The following is a 25,335-nucleotide window of genomic DNA, read 5'->3' as shown; positions in this document are numbered from 1 at the left end:
TTTTCAAACAAATGTCAATATCTTCCTGAAACTAAAAAGGTTGTCAGAACTCTTCCCCCTAGGCAGCGGTTGATTTCTTCACCATCGGGCCAAGACGGGTGTCGCTACACTAATGCAGGGCTGATCCCCCCCCTTGCCTCATTGGCTCTCCGTTTCACTAACCCAGGGGCTGCTCTGACAACATATTTTAATACTTCAGAAATTCACTTCCTCGGTCTGAGGTGATATCTTCTTACTCCAGGGGCCGCTTGGTCCGGGAAGAGCTCCTCAGTGTCGTCCGGGTCCACAGCACGGCCTTTCTTTGCAGTCAGGATTTCTCGATGGTCGGTCAATACAGCAGGCTCCACCAATCCGGGCGGCACTCTACGACAATGTATAGAGTGGATCCAATTTTTGCGGTTCGAGACCCGGACAGCCGTTCTCGTTGCAAGCAAGACCTGCTCAGGACCGCACCACCTCGGCTCTAGGCTGCTCGTCCTTTCAAACGATTTCACCAAAACAAAATCTCCGGGCCGGAGATCGTGGCCTTCACCTGTGGACCGGTCGGGGAGCGCTTCTCGAAAATGTTGATGAATAGAGACCAACTTATCGGTTAACTGTGCCAGATAATCACTCATCATTGCACAAGGTACATCATACACTGACTTTGGTTTCGGTGGGCCCTAAATGTTCATCGGACGTCCAAACACGATCTCATATGGCGTGAGACCGGTTCGAGAATGCGGTACTGATCTGATTGACAATAATGCCAAAGGTAAAGCATCCGGCCAAGTCAGAGAAGTGGAAGCTTGTATTTTCGCTATTTTAAGCTTCAGAGTGCCGTTATACTTCTCAACCAATCCCGCAGACTAGGGTGAAACACTGCGTGGTATTTTTGTATAATTCCCAATCCTTTCAGGACATACTTGATAACGTCCGCTATAAAATGAGGTCCGTTATCACTCCACAACAATCTACAAACACCATATCGAGGGAAGAATTCCTTCAATAACACCTTGGCTGTAGTAATTGCAGTATTGTCTCTTGTAGGGTATGCGTCAATCCATTTGCTGAAGGCGCAAACCACTACTAGGACATACTTCAGATTATTACAGCGTTCAAGCTGAATATAATCCATTTGCAAAACTTCGAAAGGTGCAGTGGGTGTTACAAATCCTCCTGCTGGAGTTCGTGTCCCTTTTCCTGGATTGAACTTTAGGCAAATCATACATGTCTGCACCACTCTCTTTGCCATGCTAGCAATCTCTGGATGCTCCCAAACTTGTGTGAGCAATTTTACAATTGCGGAAGCTCCAACATGAGCTAGCCCATGTGCCATCTGAACCATAGGTTGTACAAAAGCTATGGGTAACTTCCATTTATCCATCTGCTTATTTCTCCAACAACCTTCATCGTCCAATTCTCCGTCAGTAGACCATTGCTCCTGTTCTTTATCGGAAGCTGTCCTCTGTATCTCTAACACTTCTCTCCTAGCATCGTGCCATCTTTCTGCCTGCGACTTCACAACATACATTGCAGTGGAGTCAGGCCTCATCGCAGTGTCTCGTGCTACTTGATCTGCCAGAGCATTCCCTTCTCCCACTTTATCTATCACCTTTTTATGTGCATTGCATTTAACTATGGCAATCTTCTTTGGATATGTTAATGCAGTCAAGAGGTTGTGAACTAACTCTCCATTCATTATCTGTGCTCCATGTGACGTTAGAAACCCTCTCTCCTTCCAGAGTAAGCCAAAGTCGTATGCTACCCTGAAGGCATAGCGGCTATCCGTATAGACATTCACACACAATCCTGCACTAAGCTCACATGCTTGTGTTAAAGCTATCAGTTCCGCTGCTTGAGCTGATTTCTGCGGTATGCGTGCTGTCTCCACTACTGTTTGTAGTGTGGTGATTGCATACGCTGCTGAAGTCGTACCATCTGGTAGCTTCAGGCACGACCCATCCACCCACAGTTCTCCATCTACATCTGTAAAGGGCGTATCCTGGAGATCGATACGACCCTTTGTCTGTTCCTCAGTTACAAAGATGCAATCATGTGCTTCTTGTGCCTCAGGCTGAGTCTCCGGAAATGGCAACAATGTGGCTGGGTTTAGTGTTGCGCATCTCTTCAATGTGATATGAGGAGCCAACAACGTCAGCTCATATCCTGTTAGATGAGCACTAGTTAAGTGCTGCGTCTTTGTCTGATTCAACAGAGCATCAACAGCATGGGGGACCAGCACCAATAGCTTATGAGATAACACGATTCCTTCGCTTTGGCGTATTGACACAGCTGTCGCCGCAACCGAGCGAAAACAACCAGGCAGCGCTCGGGCGACAGGATCAAGTACTGCTGAGAAATATGCACAAGGGCGCTGCTTGTCGCCGTGCATCTGTAACTGATAACGCACATCCATCTGTTTCATGTACATACAATGTAAAGGGCTTCGTATAATCAGGGGTGCCTAACACTGGTGCTGAACAAAGGGCTTGTCGTAATTGTTGAAAAGCACTCCCACACTCGTCTGACCAGGGAAGGGGAGTTGGAGTGTCTTTCGTCAAAAGTGCCAACAGTGGTTTAACTATGTGTGAAAAACCCAGCATCCATTGCCTACAGAAAGAAGTGAGTCCCAAAAATGCACGCACGTCCTTCTGTGTGGAAGGTACTGGCGTGTCCAAAATTGCTTGAATGCGATCTAATGTGAGTGCACGCCCCTCCTTAGACAAAAGGTGACCTAAGTAGGTTACCTTTGGTCTACAGAATTGTAATTTTTTCTTCGATCCTTTGTGATTGCGCAATGCCAAAAAGGAAAGCAAAGGTAACGTGTACTTCTCACATTGCTCAGGCGTATCAGCCGCCAACAAGATGTCATCGACATATTGTATGAGGGCCACCCCTTCAGGTAAAACAAAGGAATCCAACTGTCGTTTCAATGCTTGACTGTAAATGCTAGGACTTTCTGTGTAGCCTTGAGGAACTCTACAAAATCGATATGAACGATTATTCAAAGTGAAGCCGAAAAGGTATCGGCTATCAGGATGAATAGGAATGGAAAAGAAAGCATTTTTCAAATCAATAACAGAGAACGTGGTTGCCGTTGGCGGGACCATGGTAAGCAATGTCGTGATGTCAGAAACCACTGGGTATTGAGGTATCACTATCTTATTCACCTCCCTCAAATCAATAATAAAACGATAAATCCTAGTATCAGTGTCTTTTTTCAAAATCGGAAGGATAGGACTATTGCAGACATTATATGGAACTTCCTCCACTACCCCCGTCTTAATGAGATCCTGCACTATCTGCGTGAGTGCCTCCTCCCCCTCCTGCGAAATACGATATTGAGGTAGGCGTGGTAACACAGCTCCCTCCTTTACCCTAATGTGTACCGGGGGGATAACCATCTGTCCCACATCAGTATCCGAGGTGGCCCACAGAGTGCGGGTTAGAGAAGCCAATGCGGTCTCCTCTACAACCACACACATCCTTCCTGTCTTTGGATAGTTATTGTTTAAAATCACACGCACTCCTTCAGGGGAGCAACGGATTGTGGCTCTGAAATGCTTGAGCATATCCAGACCCACAATGTTATCAGGCGTGTTCGGGGAAAGCAAAAACGGACAGGGTGTAGAAAACGTATTAACATGAAATGCAAGGGGTTGTGATAATGCGCTAAGTGAAGGTGTGCCATCGAACCCTATCGATGTAACCGTTAAGCCAGACAGGGGAGCCCTCAGAACCAATTGTTTGGACAAAGCGCTACGAGTAGCTCCTGTATCAACCAGAAACCGATCAGTAGAACCCAAAACATGTGCTGTAACATAAGGACCCCTCTGATCTACTGGCACTTCAACTGATTCCTCCCCCCATCCTACGCAATCCTATGCATGTTGTGAATCGTGATACCCAGGGCGTTTATAATCGGACAGTTGATACTGGTTTTGTCGATCAAACACATTAGGCCCATCACGTGGCCGCATATTAGAATCAAATCGAGCACGATCAGTGAAATGTCCTCTAGGGCCCGAAAAACCTCCTCTACCTCTCTTCGGCCCCTGACCACGCTCCTGGCGCTGTGCATATAATACCGGACAATCCCTGGCCCAATGACCCAACTGTTTGCAATACGCACATTGATCCTTAGTTACATCTGGGCGACCAAAAGGGGGGCCATAACATCCTCTTCTGCCTCTCTCAGCACCCCGGCGAGGCGGACCATACACTTGCGCTAACATCACCTTTGTTTTTAAATCTTTCGACTTTTTCTCTTTGTTACTTCTTGTTCCTGATGCTCGTAATACTGAGCCATCGTCAGGAGGGATGCCGGAGACGATGTTGTCCAAGAGCTTTCACTCGCTTTTAATCGAGCTGCTACTCCTGGCAATAAATTCGACACATATTTATCAACAAAAAGATGTCGACCCGTATCATCCGTAAGTGACTGACCGCTAAAATCATGAAATGTTTCCTCAAATCGCGTAAAGAAATCAGAAACGGATTCATCAACCTTCTGTTTACATGAGGCTAACATATTCCAATCAATCTTTTTAGGGGGGATAATCGTTTTCAACTTAGTCAAAATAGCAGCTGTGAGATCTAAAATAAGCTGAGGCGGCTTTTGCGCGGGTTTTCTTTCTCTATCCTCATCTTCTACGTCAGACCATTTCGCCTTGAAAACAGCTTGATCATCTACTTTCCGTACGGATCTCCACATATCCGGTGGTAAAATAAGCCCAAAGAACAAATCTATGTCTGCTAGGGTCATAGTACAAGAATTTAAAGCCCCCTCAACTTCCTCATAAAAGGCGGCAGGATTCTTTCGAGGATCGGGTAGTGCTTTCTTCAATGCCATAACATCAGCCCTATGCCAAGGAGTATAAACCCAATTGTACACAAAATATCCTCTAGCATCGGGGGAAGACATATCCAAACTGGTTCCCGCTCCCTTAGGAGGAACGTACAGAGGCGCTGCCTCTCGCATCGGCTTAGCATGCACTAATTCAATCTTATCTGAATGAATGATAGACGGCTCCTTTCCGCCTGCATTTGGATTCGATTGCTCCTTCTCCTCTTTCTTTTGGTGCGCTTTCTCTTTGAGTTCAAACATCGCGTCCCGTAACGCAAACAGCCGTCAAACCGCATCGGGTACCTTAGAGGGAGAAAGGACACCGTTACGTAATGCTTTAGAATCTAATACTATATCATCAGGCTCAAAAACATCGGAATATTTCCGAAAAGCAGTAACCACTTCATCAGAAAAAGTTTCAGCAAAGTATAACTTTTCCCTATCCTGCCATCCTTCCAAAGACGACAATAATTCAGCGAGAGATAGTTTATCTTTAAGCGTACGAAAAGAAACTTTCCGAAGCTCACCCATGCGATCAGTTGATAACATGGACCGCGTGTCTACCTTCTCCTTGAGCAATCCAGGATCCTTGAGTCCCGGAGTGGACGGGCCAACATAAGGTGGCGGAGAACGATCTAATAGAGAAAAATCATCTTCAAGATTAGTAAGGACAGGATAAAGAGGCTGCCGAACAGCATATTGACCCGATATTTGCAACCTGTGCTCTTTCTCCTGTTTTTCCACCAGTTCTTTTTCCTCACGCTGTTTTGCTTCCTGTGCTTTCACATGGTCCTTTTTCCGTTGTTCTTTGTCACTCAGCGCTTTTTCACTTTTCTCGTGCTCACGCACTTCTTTCACCCACAATCGTATACATTCAAACATGTCTTGTCTCGCACGCCGCTTACATATACACTGCTCCACATACTCAATCTTACGCATATCAAACGATCCATACAAAGGCCATCGCAACTCAGGATCCTTCTTTATATATTTCCTCCACAATGTGCTGTACATTTTAGGGGAAAGACAGTGCTTCACGTACATGTCCCTATTAGGAGTCCCCTCTGGGGGGGGCTGGTTCAGATTCCTCAAGACTTAACCGGTTTCCAAAACAGCAGCACCACTTACGGAGTGCGCTCAAAGCAGGCATGTTCAAGAATAGTGCAAAATATGCAATATTATCCAAAAAATGGCACTTAAACGTTGCGCCGTTCAAATTCAAACCACCCCGGAGAAATATCTCCACATTACCTGCCTATATGTGTTGCAACGCATATATTTCACATTACTTATTTCAAAATATGAGCGGTCATCACAAATCAAATCAAATAGCCTTGCCAACCCGGGCTTCAAAAAGCTCGCAGCAAGTACCGTACAACGGTTCTTACCAATCAAGAGTGTCCAGATTCCAACTGCCAAGTTCCAAATTCGCCCAAACGGCCATTGCACGGCAAAACCGACAGAAGGGGTCTCAGTCGAGGACCGGCGCCACCCAGATGGTCAGCTTGGAAGGGAAGGAAGAAAGCCTCGGGATGCCAGGACTAAAGACGCCGCTGGCAGTGATCACGTCCCCGGCAAGGTTCCACTCCTTCGTCACGACCAGTCCTTCGAGTATCCGAGTTGCCGATGAGCCCCACGTGACGGGCGCCAATTGATGAGTACAGGCCCCAGCTAGGCCCGCAAGTACAAAGGGTTCACCCTTCTGTATACGAAGTACTAGAAGGAAGTTGGCACGGAAACTGCAAATACAAATACAAAGTTTATTAACCTTCAAAGGTGGTCCTACAACCTACGCAACACTCTACAGTATTGCACAGAGTAGCACAAAGAACTTGTGCACATGGTCTCCTTTTATACACAATAGGGGGGCTCATAAGTAGGAGGATACAACATGAAGCAAGATTTATGGTCTTATATGGACATGTTCAGCGCATAATCAATACATGGGTGGAGTTAACGTTTCCTGAGACCCGCGAAAACACATTCGAGCAAAGCCTAATTAGTGACAGATGTGGTCAGTTCTGGACATGCACCAAACGCACAAAGGGGTTATTTATAGACTGTTGCTAAGCAGATCTCGGGAGTGACTAGTGAAGAGGTAAGGACTCTTCTCGTGCAAAGCACATCGTTTCGTGGCCATACAAGATGACGGACAGCTAAGCAAAATGGAGTCTGAACATTAGTCAATATAAAGCAGAAAACGTAACTCAGACATGAAGAGCACATGTCTTCAGTAAATGCTTAATCACATCGCGGTTTCATTTACAACAGAAGCATCTTATTTGAAAGGAGTAAAATCTGCCCAAGTAGCAGAGTTAGTGGCTGTGACTCGAGCATGAAAAATTGGGAAAGGTGTGAGAGTGACTGTGATAACTGACAGCCAGTATGGCTTCGGAGTTGTCCACGATTTTGGCCAGTTGTGGCTGCAAAGAGATTTCCTGACCTCAAGTGGAACTCCTATAAAGAATGCTGAAGTGGTTGGAAAGTTGATTGAGGCGATACAGCTGCCTAAACAATTGGCTGTGGTGAAATGTGCTGCTCATAACCAAGGGAAGGATTATGTTACTGTTGGCAATCGTTAGGCCAATGACATGGCACAGTACTGTGCTAGAAATCATTATTCAGTCAATCGGGCAAAGGAGAATGAAATTACTTCCTATTCCTTAATGTTTACTAACGTTGTAGGGACATGGGAAGAAGTGAGACAATTGCAGGAGGAAGCAGGAGATGAGGAAACAAGGCAGTGGGTAAAAGCAGGATGTGCACCAAGGGAAAAGGATCATATGTGGGTCTATCGAGATTGAAGACCAGTCATGTCTGATAGCATGTTGTCTACCATGGCACGGATGTATCATGGCCAGGGACACATGGGGAGAGATGCTATGATCAGGTCATTTAAGCAGACCTGGTACAACCCAAAATTCAGAATCATATCAGAGAGCCTATGTCAGAGATGTTTAATTTGTCAGCAGTACAATCCTGGGAGAAAGACAGTGGTGAGCCTGGGAACTATAGGTCGAGAAGGAGGGCCTTTTACCAGAATGCAAATAGATTTCATTGAGATGCCAACATGTAACAGATTGAGGTACGTCCTGGTCATAGTCTGCCTATTCTCCAGGTGGGTAGAAGCATACCCAACAAGGAGAAATGATGAATTGACAGTGGCAAAGCTGCTTTTGAGAGAATTCATCCCCAGGTTCGGGTTCCCAGTGACTCTTGAATCAGACAGAGGAGGGCATTTCTATAATGAGATTGTGAAATTGGTCAGTGAAGCATTGAATGTACAACAGAAACTGCACTGTGTCTACTGACCAGAGGCTTCTGGTGTGGTTGAGCAAATGAATGGTGCAATCAAGAACAGAATTGGGAAAATGTGTTTAGCCACAGGAATGAAATGGCCTGATGTCTTGCCTCTAGTTTTGATGACCATGCGTGCAACCCCAGATAGAACTACAGGGCTAAGTCCTCATGAAATAATCATGGGACGTGCGATGAGGCATGCATACATACCAGTCAACAAGCTGATGACAATTTCTGATTTAATGGTGTTGGAGTACTGTAAAGGCCTGGCTGACACAGTTCATTCTGTGTTTCATCAGGTTGGAGCGGATGCCACCACCCTTGAAAAGAAGCAAGCCCATGATTTAAGCCCAGGAGATTGGGTGAGGATAAAGGTCCACAGAAGAAGAAACTGTTTGGTTCCCAGGTGGGGAAAGCCAAGACAAGTCATTCTGACCACGACGACAGCTGTGAAGTGTGCTGGACTGAAAAACTGGATCCATGCCAGCCATACCTTGAGAATACCAAATCCGCTGGATTGCAAGGAGAAAGAGTACTATGACGATTCAGAGTCAAGTACTGAATCAGATCACGAAGAACTAAAGACATGTGGAGATTCTGCAAGGGGGGAAAACAAACCAAAGCAGATTCTGGTCCCCAGAAGTGTCTCTCTGAGAAGAAGACTGCAGATTTCTGAATGCCCAGATTCTGAAGACGAGCAGAGAAAGAAAGGTCCCAATAAAGAACCTAAAAAGAAAGAAGGAAAAGACAAAGAAGAAGCAGTGAAAGAAAGTCAAAGAGAACAGATCCCAGATGAAATCTTGAGAGAAATTCCACCTGAACTAATAGATTTGAATGAAGAAGGGACAGTTACAGAGAGAGAGGGACAGATTGCGGAAGACCCCCGAGGAGGTGTAGGGAATTGCAACATCCATCTAGGTGAAGGGACAAGTAGTCAGCAGGAAGATTGCGTGCAGGAGATCCGAGGAGGGAAAGAAGTAGGGAAACCAGAACAAGTGGTGGATAAAGAAACTGGTGAAAAGGAAAAGCAAGTTGGGACACAATCAGAAGAGAGTGGGAACGAAATACCTGAAGGTCGAGTTCTGAGAAAGAGAGCTTGGAGAGAAGAAAAGAATGAAAAGATTGTTAAAGAAAGTAAAGTGAGAAAAACTGTAAAACCAGAAGTTTGGCCGAACAAAATAAAAAGACTGTCTCGAGTGAAATCACCCAGAGCTGAACAGGTGAATGAAGTCACAAGTCAGGAAAAATCAAAGGAGAAGGAAACAGTTGTAACAAAAGAATCCGGAAGAACAAGAAAACCTAACCAGAAGTATAAGTCGCCGGAATGGACGTATGTGGCCCTCCCTGAAGAATCCCAAGAGGCAGATAGTCAAGGAAATCCAGAGGAGGCTTTACTGAAAGTGGTTAAAGAAGAAGAAGAATCAGAAATCCTGAGAGTTCTCTTGTCCAACATTGGAGAAGAAGAAACGGAGATTCAGGAAATTCTGTATCCTGATTGAGTGAAAGAGGCAAAGGACGATGAGATGCCAAACTGATTAATCAAAGAAGCTGCTGATGTGGAAAACGATAATAAAAGAAAAGAAGTAGAAACTAATACAATCAAGTAGAAGTTTAGAAGCTTTGGGGTAGAAACTGGTCACAAAGTAGAAGAGGCTAAGTCAAAAGACACGGTCTAGTTTAGAAAATGGCTAACACAGATGGTAGTAAAAGTAGATGTACATTCATGAAGAGATGGTGTAAAACATGTTGCTGTTGTACAGGATTATTAATGCTTTTATGGAGCATCCTAGCTCTTGTAATATCATTTAAAGTCACAATAGATACAATAGAAGGAGATGGTCAAAATAAAACTAACATAGGTAAAATGTCAAAGGTAGCACCGACTGTAGCAACAAACATTAATTTGCATAAAGATAGGTCTATTAATGATTTCTCTAATAATGTATTTTCAAAATTATTGTATGAATATGTAAAGACTATGGATGTAAGGGACTGCTATGTCTGCATGCAGTTACCTGCTTCTGTGGCAGAAGGAGTGACTTATCATCACCTTCCAGCTACTTATGGAATAACATGTGGTGTAATAGCTAGTTTGTTTTATGAAATTGGGAAATTAGAGTATTATTTTTCAGATGTAGATAACATTTTTGCATTAGTGCCTGCTAATAATAAATTGAATAAGGTAAGACCTGCAAAGGTTTTAGGTGAATTTTTCCTAGAGACTAGTGAACTAACATTAGAAGCTGTGTTTAAATATAATTTGACATGCAGTTTGCAGAAAGAAGAAAATACATTTTTGAATATGGTTGAGGAAAGAAGGCATAAGATGCACAAAAAGGCAACAGAAGGAAAAGTTGAGAAAACAGCTTGGGACATAGAAATGGAGAAACACCTGACAAAAGGAGAGTCAACACCAACAATAGCTTTAGATAGGCCTGCGAAAGGAAAACTTTGTATAAGAAGGAATCAAACTGCATATGATAATCTTTTTGTAGGTAATAGTGAGTGCCATGATACATACCGAATCATGGGTGTTAGGGGATTCAAAGGTGGAAGAGATCCAGTATTTCCTGGAATATATTTTATCTGTGGGAACAGGGCATATTATCGTTTGCCAGACCATTGGTATGGCACATGTTATGTAGGCCTGGTATTTCCAAAAATCTTTCACATGGACAGAGAAGAAGGTGTAAATAGTTTAAATAGTAATTTAGCGCGAAGAAAGAGAGAATCTTGGGCAGAAATTGTGGGTGACATCTTTTGTGCATTGATACCGGCAGTGGGAATAACTCTGAATGCAAATAAAATTAGAAGATTATCTACAGTAATGGATCGCTTGTCAACAAGCACTGCTCATGGATTCTTATTGGTTAATACTGAAATGGTTGCCATGCGTGCTATGGTGATGCAAAATCGACTTGCCCTTGACATTCTTTTAGCAAAAGAGGGTGGAGTCTGTGGAATGCTGAAAGTTCAACATTGTTGCACTTACATTCCAGATGAAAGTAAAGATTTAAAAGTTTACATTAAAAATATTACTGAATTGCACGATGAACTTGTACCACTGGAGGTTGAAGATGTATGGACAAGAATGGGAAAGAAAATTGCTGCTATTAAAAATTTCTTAAATAGGTAGTACTGGTATAGGTAAAATTCTGTTTCCATTAACATGTGTGATAGTTGCAGTATTAGTGATAAGATTAGGGTGTATGTGTTGTAAAAATAAGAAGACAAAGAATAAAATAAAAAGAGAAAAACTAAAAAGAAAAGAAAAGGATCCAGAAGGAGACTTAACAGAGATAGCTTTAGATGAGTGAAAAGATAATATGTACAAGAAAGCAAAAAGAGATGATTATGAAGAAACTGAATTTTGAGCTATGAGTAAGAAGTGCTATGAGTAAGAAGTCATTTCAAATCTTCGTAAAAGGGTACTAAAGTTGGGTGTTTTGTGGTGATAAAATCACCAAAGGAGGGATTGCTGGAGCGAGGTTTTCCCTAAGAAACGTATACCTCCTCCATTTCATCATTTTGAATTAACATGAGTAATTGATTAACATTAATAGTATTAATTGTTTGCTGTGGGTTTAATTAATCAACATTACTAATTAGAAAATACACGTGGGAATCGCATTTGCATGGCTTGATTGATATGTAAACCAATTTCGTACGCATACTAATGTTGGATATTTAGAAATTGCATGATATATGTTGCTTTGTGATGTGATTTGTGAATCGTGCTTTAAATTGTGAGTATAAACCGCAATGCGTGTTGCTTTTGCTAGATAAATACACACACATAAAGGGTTTAGTGAGGGAATAACATTTTAATAGTCATTTCCATGTATTAATTACGTTTTATGTTTCTTTGCTTAAGTTGACCTTTCTGGAGTGGCCACAAAATGGCTGCCTTCCCTATTCTGACGCCCCAACATAACACAGAAGTCACTGAGTGAAGTGCGCCTGCGCTAAAAGATGAGCAACAATAACCTCGTCCTGACCCCAGGCAGACTGTACCCATGAAGGACATCCTGGGAGGAGCGCCAAGCACCAAACAAAGGATTTACTTAAACTATGAACTGTTATAATTGATGACACAAAGGACACGACCCCGCATGGGAATAAAACATGCCCTGAATGGACTAGAAACTGTTACAAATTTACTCACAAATTGAGAAGCTGCATCTAATGCAACATTTAATGTATGAAAAGCAGGAAGAATGATCCTGGTTAACCAATTAAAATTGTTCTGTAACATGTATTGAAACATTTGCCGATAAGAATTTATTATAAAAGTAGACTAGAGAGGGTAGGTCATTACTCTCAAGAGAGCACTCTATTCCTTGCACCCCATCACTTTACCAGATAGCCTGACGTTATGCTGACAGAGAGGACGGTGACACTGCTGGACAGCTGCTGCCAGAGACTCTGATGGACTGATCAGATGCCCAATCAATTTACGAACTGATTCCTTGATTTGTGGGCATAGAGACGAAAGATCTGAAATTGACATAGAGGACGATATTTAGCCAGATTAGGTAAATATGCGAACCAAAAATATTGAATGCTATATGATTTCCTTATGCTTTAATTAGATAAACATATTATTGCATTTAAAGAACGGTGTCGGGTTATTATTTGAAGTATTTCAATATATATTGTTTATTAAGTATTAAGGGTTGCTATTCCAGCCACTGGCTGATCCATGGCCAATAGCATGGGAGGAACTGCTAGGGTTTAATGTATTTGAGATCCTGGTGAGGTAGGGTGGTATAGGTAAACTTGTCGATACTCATCAGGTGATTGGTGCACTCTTCCTCCCATTTCCAGCGCATGAAGTAAAGAAAGAAACTCCCCTCTCTGGAGGACCATTGATACTGAAAGTAGAATGAATGATTGATTGGTGTTATGGGCCCCACCAGTGAATGAGTGAATGAAATGTGGTCCGGTCTGTAGCGAGGGGATTTGTGGTGTTCAGCGCTGGAGCAGTGGCACCTGACAGCAGAGCTGCGGGGGGAGAGCAGGTCCCTAAACTAACTGACCCTATATCCCCCCAAGCTGATCCACCCTTACCAATGCAAAGCCAACCCTGTTTCTAACCTGACGTACAGTGTAAAACCAGCCACTCAGAAAGAGCCTATTGAGGATTTTTTCTACCCCACCCCACTCCTGTTATATCACGGACTGCAATGCTGCCTGTGCCTGGCCCAATAGCTTCCTTCCTGCCCTGCTCTATACAGCGAGATTCACTTCTCATTCACTCGCAGAGCAGCAGTGAAGCCTCGCCTATAGGTATTCCCTCAAAATGGCTGGCCAGTGCAGTCTCAGGTGATCCTCTCCCAGGGGGCTACTCTTGAAGACATGATAGTTCTCCCCTTATCCGTTCCAGAATCCCTTAGGGCGGATTCATCAGGTTTTTCATCTGCCCTATTCAAGGTAGCAGCCATTCTATTTGTGTTCCTTGGAACCTTCCCAATCCAAGGTGGTAGCACCATTCTATGATTCATGAGGTTCTTTGGAACCTTCCCAATCCAAGGTGGTAGCACCATTCTATGATCCATGAGGTAATTTCCTGTTCTGGGGGAATTATTAGGGTTTGATTTGTCTTCATCCTTGTCTCGCAGCACTTCTTCACTCCAGTTGGTGTATTTCTTCTCTCCTGTTGGTGGGTTTCCTTACTCCTGCTGGTGTGTTTCTTTGCTCCTGCCGCTGGTACCTCTTCTCTGCTGGGGGCTTCTTGTTCCTGTTGGTGGGCCTCACCTCTTCCCTGTGTCTCCACTTCTGCTCCTGGATCCTGCTGGACCCATCTTCCTTCCTTGTCGTCTTGAGCCTTACTGACTTTGTTGGAGGTTTTTTTCTTCGGGGTTTTTCCTTCCTTGTGGCACCTTCTGGGATAGCACTTTTTGCTTAAGCACTCAAAGTGTCAGTGTCAAGACTGTCAAAGGGGTCTAAGGACTTCTCGCCAACCGAGGTCTGCAAACAGAAGTTATCCATCTGAAAGAACTGATAGATTGCGATACCCTGGCTCTAGCCCTTGCTCTTACAGCATGGAGTCCACACAAAATTTAACTAAAACAGGACAGGCCAAACTGGTGCAAGACTTGGTTCAGATGGTCCAACAACAGGCCCAGATCTATCGAGAGAGAATGTAGCACTTTGTCATGCTCTAACAACAAGGTCCTCTGATGTTCCTATAGTTTCTTCAGCAACTCTTCAATTTTCTGGAGATCAAAATAAGTTAATGGAATCTTTGACTTTATTGACAGTGTTATTTGCCTTTCGTCACACAATTTACTTGAGATCAATCCAAGATACAATAAGAAATTGGTTTGTTGGTTGACAGGAGTGTAAGCTCTGGTCAAGCAGCAACCACAATCCTTGTCAAGTGAAGCCACAAACTAACCTCAAAATAGCCTGTGCTCATCCTCTGGTAGCTTGGCACAGAGCAGTCAGGCTTAACTTAAAGGCAATGTGTGAAGTATTTGTGCAACACTTCAAATAGTAAAACAGTGAAAACACCTCACAAGAAACCCACAACAGATTTAGAAAACTATAGTATTTTTTATAAAATAATACAAGACCAAAATGACAAAAATCCAATAAGTTGAAACGGTGATTTGAATTTTGAAATTTTATAATGAAAATAGAGCCAAAAATTGAAGAGCACTGTTGGGGATACCTGGCCGCACCTGACCAGGACAAAGTCACAAGTTCAGGCCGACTGCAATAGAGCACTGGCCGGCTACAGGAATGGCCCGGCTAGGCCCGCTGAACAGCATGCCTTAAATCCTGTTTGTGAAGCATTGCATGGGTCCGTGTTGTAGATGCATCGCTCAGCCGAGGCGATGCATCAGTTCCACAATATAGCATGTGGCTGCAGTGTGAGGTCCTGTAGCATTGATGTCAAGGATCCACTCAGCAGAGCTTGTAATGTGAAGTCCGAAGTTGGGGATGCGATGTGCATTTGAGATGATGTGCCCGTCCCAATCAGCAGTGAAGCTGCTTTATGGAGTTTTGGCATCGTCGTTAAGGCTGCCTTCGATGAGAGATGCGAGGATCCATGCCGGGAAAAGCATCCAAAGGTGATATGTTGGTCCCAAGATGAGGTTTGCGGCAGTGATGAGTCTTTTGCAATTGGTCAAATTAATGCAGCAGAGGCTATGCATCGGTTCTGCTCGATGATGAGCTGCTTAACCAAGGAAATGCATCTGTACTGCTTGACGATAAGTCTGTAAGCAGAGAAGATGCATCAGTCCCACTGGCATGCACCTTAGGCTCACTTCCAATGGTCTAGGACTGGGATGGCACCACTTGGCAGCACAGACTCACATATGGCATAGTCCAGGTGCAGATGCAAGGAAGCTGGACGTCTGTTATGTCCCTGATGCTCCAGATCAGGAGGCCAGACAACTAGCCCAAGGAGTCAATTGGTGTTCTGAGTTCAAAACATGCAGGTCCAGTCCTTTATATACAGGCAAGAGGGTAGCGGCCAGCAGATCAACACAGCAAAGCAGGAGTCCATCAGAGTGCAGTCCAGAAGAGTGGCAGTCCTTGAGCTGCACAGTAGTCATTTTTTCCTGGCAGAGTATCCACAGGTCCAGAATAGTACTGAAATGGTGGTGTCTGAGGTTTAGTATTTATACCCAGCAAAGCTTTTGAAATGTGGGAGACTTCAACAGACATTACCTTTGAAGTGCACAGATATCCTGACTTCCCTGCCCTGGTTCCAGACTATCTACAGAGGGTATGCAGCTCTTTGTGTGGGGACAGGGCACAGCCTATTCAAATGTAACTGAGGCTGTGCCCATCTCCTCCCTCCCATCCTGCCAGTGAAGGCCTATTGAGAAACACCCAAGCTTCTATTGTGTGTAGCTGTCTAGGAGGAATACACAAAGCCCACTGCCAACTACACCCACTCATGTGGAAGAAGACAGTCTTCAGACACCAAATGTCTAAGGCAAGAAAATGCCAACTTTCTAAAAGGGCTACTTAAGTGGGTGGCACAACCAGTACTGCAGGCCCACTATTAGCATTTAATGTACAGGCCCTGGCACATGTAGTGCCACTTTACTAGAGACTTACAAGTAAATTAAATATTCCAAGTGGGGATTAGCAAATATTACCATGTTTAGAGGAGAGAACATAAGCATGTTAGCACCGGTTAGCAGGGGTAAAGAGTGCAGAGTCCTAATACCAGCAAAAGCAAGGTTGGAAAAAGTGGAGGAGGAAGGCAAAACTTTGGAGGGAAGACCACCCTAAAGCTGTCAAGTCTAAAAGGTAGGATACCTAATTTGTGCTCCATCTGGTCTAGCACTAGCCTGTGAAACCCCACTTGTAGCCACTGAAGATCAAAGCCTTTCCAATTACTCAACCTTCCTCGCATCCTTTATCGAATGTTTTAGAGACCTTGGCGAGAGTACTCCGCTGAAGAAGCTCACTGTGATTTCCAGAGCAACCAATACGTCTTATCCTACATCATCAGCTTTTGTAAGTTGGCCACTGAAACAACTTGGGTCGAGCAAACTCTTGTCTCTCTTTTTCACCAGGGTCTCCAGGAAGAGGTAAAGGAGGAGCTAGTGCCTTCAATTTGAGCTGAAACAATCTCAGTGTTGATGGACCAAGCCATATCAATTGAACATAGCCTATCCGAACTTATTTCTAAGAAATGCAAAAGGAAAACTCAATTGTCTAAGCGAAGTGCTCCGTCAGAAGAGCTGAAGCCTCTCTAACAGAAACTTCCATACCGTCCAGTGAATATAATAATTGGATAAATGAAAGAAAGAAATCACCAAATTGCTAAATCATCTCCAGAACAAGTCCATACCATTGATGGTACATCATTAGTCTCTGGCCTGGTTGATGAGATGACTGTTCGTTTGAAGTTCACCTTCGGAAGACATCATGAAGTTCTCTCCTTCAACCTCATTACCTCACGTAATCATGTTATAATATTAACGATTCTATCGGTTGCCCGGCACAATCCATATATAAATTGGGAAACAAGAGCCATTTCTCTCGCCTTTTAGTTTTGTCACAGAAGGTTATTGGACCACAAAGGAAATGTCCAACAGTTTTGTTTTGTGTCCAATCACGGTACCATCAACGTCTTGCAAGGAGATCCTGCTTATTAGCAAGAAATTACACATTATTTTAAAAACCTAAAGAAGCTTCACTACCCCTTCACCGAGTATGATTGTGCCTGTTGTAATCGGCTCTTTCTGCAGGGTCACTCCCAAACCTTTTGTTTTCCTCATCCCCTTTTTGCTGAATTCGTTTTTGTTGGCCGTAGGACTCTGGGCACCTTACCACTGTTAACCAATGCTAAAGTGCTTACGTTCTCTACTGTAAACATGAGCTTATCCAAAATTGGCATATTTAATTTACTTATAAGTCCCTAGTAAAGTGCCCTACATGTGCCCAGGGCTTGTAAATTAAATGCTAACTGTGGGCCTACAGCATTGATTGTGCCACCCACTCAAGGAGTCTTTTAAACATGTGCCTGGACTGTAATTGCAGAGACTGTTTGTGCAGTCTTTAACTGCCATGCCGACCTGGAAAGTTAACCCTCTTGCCAGACCCAAACCTTCCTTTTTAGTATATATAAGTCTCCCCTGAGGTAGGCCATGGACAGCCCAAGGGCACGGTGCAGTGAATTTAAAAAGTAGGACATGTACCTTTAGGTTTACATGCTCTGGTGGTGAAAAATTAATTTTTCACTAACTTTCCCATAGGTTAACATTGGGATTAACGTATTTCATCTTATAGATTTCCAATTGAGAAGGGATGAGACCCCCGAGTTTGGTGTCTCTGGAGTCACAATTTAAAATCCTAACTTATGCTGAAGGTAAATTTTACTTTGTAATACTGAGAAATGTTACTTTTAGAAAGTTGGCATTTTCTTACTTTAACCATTTGGTGCATTCTGTCTGTCTCTGAATGTACATCTGGGGTGGGTGACAGATGGGCTTTGTACATTTCCATCAGATAGCCACACACAAAGGGAGCTTAGGTGTGACTAATGGGCCATCCACATTCTGATGGGCCATCCTGGACAGGATGGGAGGGAGCAGCTGACACTTACACCTGAATAGGTTGCGCTTGTCCTCACACAAAGGGCTTCATACCCCCCCTGTAGTGAGCCTGGAGCCATGGCATGAAGGGCAGGGATTCTATGCACTTCAAAGTTCTCTCTTTAAAGTCTCTTCTACTTCAAAGGTATACTGGACCTCTGACACCACCAACCCAGTACACTTGTGGGTCTGAGAATTCTCTGCTAAAATAAAGGACTGCTATGCTGCTGAAAGGACAGTCATCTGCTGGACTCCTGTTCTGCTGTACCTGTCCTGCTGCCTGCTGTCTGCTGCTCTCCCTGTGTGGAAGTGAGAAGGACTAGACCGTCATATCTACACCCCAGAACCAAAGTGACTACAAGGACTTGCTGGCTTGCCTCCTGTTCTGATGTTTTGGGGACATCAAAGACTTCCAACAACCCTGCTACATCACTGGACTCTGCCAACTGTGAACCTTGCCTTGCAAGTGGTGCTAATCTAGTACTGGCCACTTGGAAATGAATTTTCTGTACTGAAACCAACAAAATAGACGCATAACTGCCATATGACCGGTCTGAACCCATGCATTTCCCCATGAAGACGATGCATCACGGCTGAGGACAGAGACATTGCATCGCTGGCTGCGTGGCTTGCCAATGAATTATTGCATACATCAGAAGAAGCCACCACCACCAAATCTCGATTTGCGCAGCTCAGAGCCAAAGCTTTGTCTACATCCAGAGGGATCGAAGACTATGCATCACCTTCTCTGCTCTACACATCAGGCCCTTTCGATGGCGCAACAAGGTGCTTTTACACCGTAACAAGGTATGTTTCTGTATCAGACCCACAATCCATCACGGTCAGTCTGAACTTTTGGATTTGACCAGGTCAAGCGCACCCCGATATCCAAGGTTGGTGCTTTATGCTTTCTGTCACCAACAAGCCTATGCTCAGCCTACCATCTTTTCCTTCACCAACACCCTCCTCTTTTTTTTACCACAAAAACACATCCACACAACCCTTACACTCCGATGCACCACACATATTTCCTCTTTTAGAAATCTAATCTAACACAAACACATGGCCGAACACCTGCGTATGGTGCTGGATGTGGGACAGACGGCGGCGCTAGTATTATTAGACCTGAGCGCCGCCTTCGATACTGTCTCACACCGCATCCTTCTGCATCGCCTGGAGGAGATAGGCATTGGTGGGCTCGCCTTACAGTGGTTCCGTTCCTTTCTCGATGACCGCTCCTTCTGCGTTGCCATACCACCGTACCAGTCCAAATTTTATCCTCTAGGCCTGGGGGTGCCGCAGGGATCCTCGCTGAGTCCCACGTTATTCAATCTTTACGTGAGACCGCTGGCTGATGTCGTCAAGCAGTGGGGCATGACTATGGTCTCTTATGCTGAAGACACTCAGCTAGCGGTTACTATCAGCGGGGATGTTGAGCAAGATGCCCCTAGGTTTCAGAGTGGACTGAGGGCGGTGGCGAGCTGGATGAATGCAAACTGTCTCCAGCTCAACGCTAAGAAGACTGAGGTTATGGTTGTTGGGAAGGGGAAGGAGCTCTGGGGGGATAGATGGTGGCCACCAGAGCTTGGGCCGGCTCCAATTCCGGTAACGGAGTTGAGAAATTTGGGAGTGTGGTTGGAGCCCACTCTTAGCTTCGTGGGGCACTCTAAGAAAACCGCGGCCTGCTGTTTTGGGGTCCTTCGAGGCTTAAGACCTGTCCTGAAGTTTTTTGATCCCCCTACCAGGCAGCTGGTGGTTCAGGCTACAGTAATATCTCGCCTAGATTATGCCAGCTCCCTCCTGGTAGGGGCAAACCAGGCAGAAATCATTCGCCTTCAACGTGTCCAAAACGCCGCTGCTAGAGCCATAGTTGGCTTGCCCAGGTCCTGCTCTGTTTCCAGTACCCTTCGATCCTTGCATTGGCTACCGGTTAAATCAAGAATTCACTTTAAAGTTTTATGTTTGGCCTTTAAGATCTTGAAGGGATCAGCCCCCCGGATTCTTTCGAATCTTCTGTCCTCTTATGTACCAACCCGCTCTTTGAGATCATTGGGCCAAGCGCTTGCGGTGGTCCCGAGGTTTAAGCTCAGCCGTGTTGGGGGCCGGTCCTTCCGGGTAAAAGCAGCAAGGCTGTGGAACTCTCTCCCGATCGAGATTCGCTTGATGGAAGACCTTTTTTTGTTCCATAAAGCTATAAAAACCATTTTATTTTAATTTTTCCCCTTACTTGCTGCGCTCTTTTTGTCTTTTTCTGTCTCTATGTTGAGTGTTGCTATGTTTACCTTGTCATGCGCCAGGACGCCCCTTAGCTGGGGCAGCTGTGCGCACTACAAATGCCCATAACATAACATAACATAACATAACATAACATAACATAACAATTAACTCCTGTGCATCCCTTCTCACACACTACATACACTCTTTTCCAAAACACATCACCACTCTCTCTACGTTGCAGCTTCCATTCACCAACAATACTTTACATTAAAATTTTCCACAGAAATCAAATACATCACCTCCTCTCACTACTCCTCAAAACTAAAACATAACACACATACCAGCACAACAAAATCGCACACACACATCACCTCATAATACTTTCTGTTACAAACTCAAAACATACACCCACTACCACCTTCCTGACTACACAAATATTATACAGCCTAAACCAACTCCACTGCTAGGCTTTCTCTCTTACCCCACAGCTAACACATATACAGCAACTCTCTTTTAACTGCCTCTCATCCATTGGACACATTTATAACCTTGTAACATGATGCACATCCTGCATCACCACCTCTAACTCATACAACTTTCACCCTAAACAGATACAAACAAAATAAGCAACATGACACTTTTCACAACATTGCATCTCAATTTCTACTGCACAAGGCTACTCTATAAAAACAATACAGCTCACCAACACACTCTCAGACACCATCTCCACCACCTACACATGCAGACCTATCAAAATACTGCTCTCTCTCCTACAAAATAAAGTCACACCATCACCAAAGCACATTCTCTAAACTGCCTGCTAATAAATTCTCAATAACTCTCAGCAAACAAGCATCACATGTACGACCTTCTCACTGACACAGAACCTGACTTACTTTTCACAACTAAATCATGGTTGGGAGATGTTATGTCTCCAGTATGGCATGAACCATTGCTCTAGGCTATCAAACTAGCACAGAAATTTTTACAGGCAAATGAGGAGGTGGACTAGCTATTATATCCAAGCAAACAATACATCTCACTGAAGCTGACGGCGTTTCCATTCCAGACTGTGAGGCCCTCTTCACCAGATGTAACCCTATACCATCCTGTAACTTCCTGCTCCTTTACAGACCTCTACCTAGCATTGCAACATTCCCAGACACACTTCTAGACACAGTTTCAAACCTTATACCACTATACTCCACCTATGCTTTCTGGTTGACCTAAACATTTGGTTTGACAAACCTAATATGTCACATCCGAAAACAATCATCAGTGGCCTAGACACACTGGGCCCGATTCACAAAATTAACTTAAGACAAAATCCTAAACTTACTACTTTTGGTATTCACAGAATGCACTTACTACTTTTGGTATTCACAGAATGCACTTACTACTTTTGGTATTCACAGAATGGATTTACGACTACTAACTTTACGTCCTCACTCGGGCTGGAAATTCCAGCCTGGAGGCAGAGCTTCCAGCCCAAAGGCGGAGCTTCCGGCCCGGAGGCGGAGCTTCCGGCCCGAAGGTGGAGATTTCGGCCATGGCTAAATCTCTGCCACTGGCCGGAATCCCCACCTCCGGGCCGGTGCTCCACCTCCGGGACGGCAGCCCCACCTCCGGGCCGGAAGCTCCGTCTCCGGGCCGGAATTTCCGGCCCGAGTGCAGACGTAAAGTTAGTAGTCAGAAATCCATTCTGTGAATACCAAGAGTAGTAAGTGCATTCTGTGAATACCAAAAGTAGTAAGTGCATTCTGTGAATACCAAAAGTAGTAAGCTTAGGATTTTGTCTTAAGTTAATTCTGTGAATCGGGCCCACTGAACATACATCAGATCGTCCCCAAACCCACGCATATCGCTGGACACATACTAGGTGTCACATGGTCAGACCACCATGTGCTTGCTTTCCAACATAAAACAACACAAAGCAACACACCAAAAAACACCTCACATGCATCTATTTGTCGGTAGTAGAACACAATGAATTTTGAACACTTAGAAACATAACTAAGATCCAGTACAGATCTAGACAAAATAAATTCCATTCAACAACTGTATGAGTTCCTACAGGAAACTTTTGATATCCTAATACCACTAAGAATGACACAATAGAACACAAGAAAACAGGCACCTTGGAGAAATACAGAGATAAAAGAGATAAAACATCATGGGAAAACGGAAAAACTATGCCTGCCCTAAATCCCAGCCCCACCCCTTCCAGCCATTGCAGATGCAAATACAGATTCTTCTGTGGCAGACATTGAGTACAGGATTCCAGTACCACTCTTACCCGTTGTGACAATTAGGACCAATGATGGACCTCTTGCCCAAGACATTAGAAATGTGTATGATTCTAATCCTACCTCAGAGGAGAGTAGAACTCCACAAGCAACAGGGGGGAAGAGGAAGAGAATAGAGGTGGCAGGGGTAGAACACCAATCAAAGGGTCATTTCCCCATGATAAAAAGATCTAGGCAAGACCCCGCAACAGGCAGTGTAAGTAGGACAAGAGGGGGCGTGGGAAGAGGGGCCATATCAGAGAGAGTAGACATTCCTCTTATTGAAATCAGAAAATTAGCATCAGAGGCACTGGCTCCCATTTTGGATCACTTAGAACGCATTGAAGATCAGCATTCTCTTATGTTACGGGATTTTAAAAAAGACATCAACATACACTGCACAGAGGGATGAGGCTACCCAACCCAGCAGCATAGATGCTGTACACAATGATAGGAAGGCCCGCAAACCATAAAACCTGTTCCCATCATGGATGAAGCCCCTCATGAGGTCCCCCACATAAATCCCCCTGATTGGACCCCCTTGGAAATAGTACCCCCTAGAAAAAAAAAATGTGGGACAAGAGGTTACGAATCGGCTTAGACATGATTGCCTAAATGAAGGAAGACGTCAACATGCAAACCCAAATGACCCAGCATATACACCTGCCAGTGGAGAGGGCACAAAAGATATATTGAATTTACCACCAGACTGCACCCCTTATACACTGATACTAACTGGAGTCTCCTTCTCCCTTCCAGCCAGCAAGAAAACTGCCAAAGTCTTATTAACAAAGTAGCCCACTGGTGCCATAGCAAAACATGGCCCCAGGCAAATTTGTTTGGCAGCATCATTATGGCCAGGCGGGTGAGCTGGTTGGGTCGTACAGTAAAATCTGTGGAAGGGACTGCGTGGGCCTTAACTTTAGACCCTAGGTGTGTGCGCTTCCTCCTGACGCACCTTAAGGACGCACTTGGAGAGAATGACCCCAGCCTAGACACCATTTTTTTTTTCTCCCGTTTGGGGAAATAGCTTGAGTCAAGGGTTGCTCCCCACAGGCTTGAAAAATCATGGTCACACATGAATCTTTGAATATTACGAGATCAGAGAAGCCCTTACCCAGTGCTCCATCAACAAAGCACCAGGACCAGATTGTACCCCTATAGATTTCTTCATTGACCAGCCAGATTTGTAGGGTCCTGTGCTGACAAATGTTTTTAACGCAGTCACAAAAGTGGGCCCACCTGATTCATGGAAGAAATCAATTCTAATACCAATCTATAAGAAGGGAGACAAATCCGAAGCCAAAAATTATAGGCCAATATCATTGTTGGACAGCACGGCCAAACTGATGGGTAGGGTTCTATTGAATCGCTTAGAGGAATGGGCAGCCTAAAACAAGGTGCTAATCCCGGTCCAATATGGTTTTAAAAAGGGAATGGGGAGTTCAGATAAGTGCCTCAACCAAAGTCTATTAATCGCCAAGTATTCACAAGCAAAATCTGGCAGGTTATACTTGGCGTTTATGAACTTGTCCGCAGTGTTTGACTGCGTGGCACATGAACACCTATGGAGGATTCTGGAGGAAATGGGCATAGATGGGGCTACTATAGTTTTTATCAGGCAGCTTTATACATCAGCCACGGCCTGCGTCAGAGACGGGAGAGAAGGGGAGTGCACTAGGGTGTTTCTAATCAATAGAGGAGTCCGGCAGGGTTGCATACTCGCCCCATTTCTTTTCTCTATCTACACTAATTGGGTAGAGGCGCCCCTGTCAGACTCAACATCAGACGTCCCTAAAATTAGCAGCATTCGCACCCAAATTCTCCTTTATGCTGAAGACGCACTATTAATTTCCCACACAGACCAGGACCTACAAAAGTTACTAAACATTTATGTAACTTACATGCAAAAATTAGGGTTTGAAAATAACGAGGCAAAGTCTTTCATCCTAATCTCTGGCCGGAAGGACAGGAAGGTCCTGAGCTTTTATACCTCTGGAAAAAAAAATAGCCGATACTCATACCTTTTCTTACCTAGGTGTGAGATTTGATAGGCAACTATCATGGTCCCATATGCTTGCTACCAGGGGGGTATCACTTGAGAGAAGTATCATTGCTCTCCTCTTATTTATCAAAAAAAATGGGGGCAAAACCTATTGATGTGGTAAGAAAGGTCTATGCAGCTAAATCAGTGTTAGTAGCAACCTACGGTGCAGGCATATCGGGTTATATCAACCCGTCTGCCCTCTAAGTGATAGAGGACATATTTTGGAAAAAACTAGTGGGCCTACCCGTAAGCTGCTCCAACCTTATTATCCACACAGTACTGGAGGTCCCATATTTGACCAAAACAATCTCTTTGGCACCAATTATCTTATGGCACTCTATCTGGAGAAGGGAGTCTATTCACAATACCCAACAACTAATTAAAGACTGTTTATCAATGGAAAATGTCCATGGCCATTTAAGCATTTCAAAATGTGAGATTAAATCCTGTTTTCTTAAACAAAGGGCAGATGCCAGACCGCAAACAAATTGTGCAAAGATATAAGCAAAATTATACCTTGAAGGTCCGAAGGCTCAGGAAGGGACAATGTTATATTTGTTTACTGAGACAAACTCACGCCATAGATTCCTT

Source organism: Triturus cristatus, chromosome 7 (assembly GCF_964204655.1).
Source record: "Triturus cristatus chromosome 7, aTriCri1.1, whole genome shotgun sequence".
Taxonomy (NCBI): domain Eukaryota; kingdom Metazoa; phylum Chordata; class Amphibia; order Caudata; family Salamandridae; genus Triturus; species Triturus cristatus.
Note: the sequence above shows the minus strand (reverse complement) of the source record.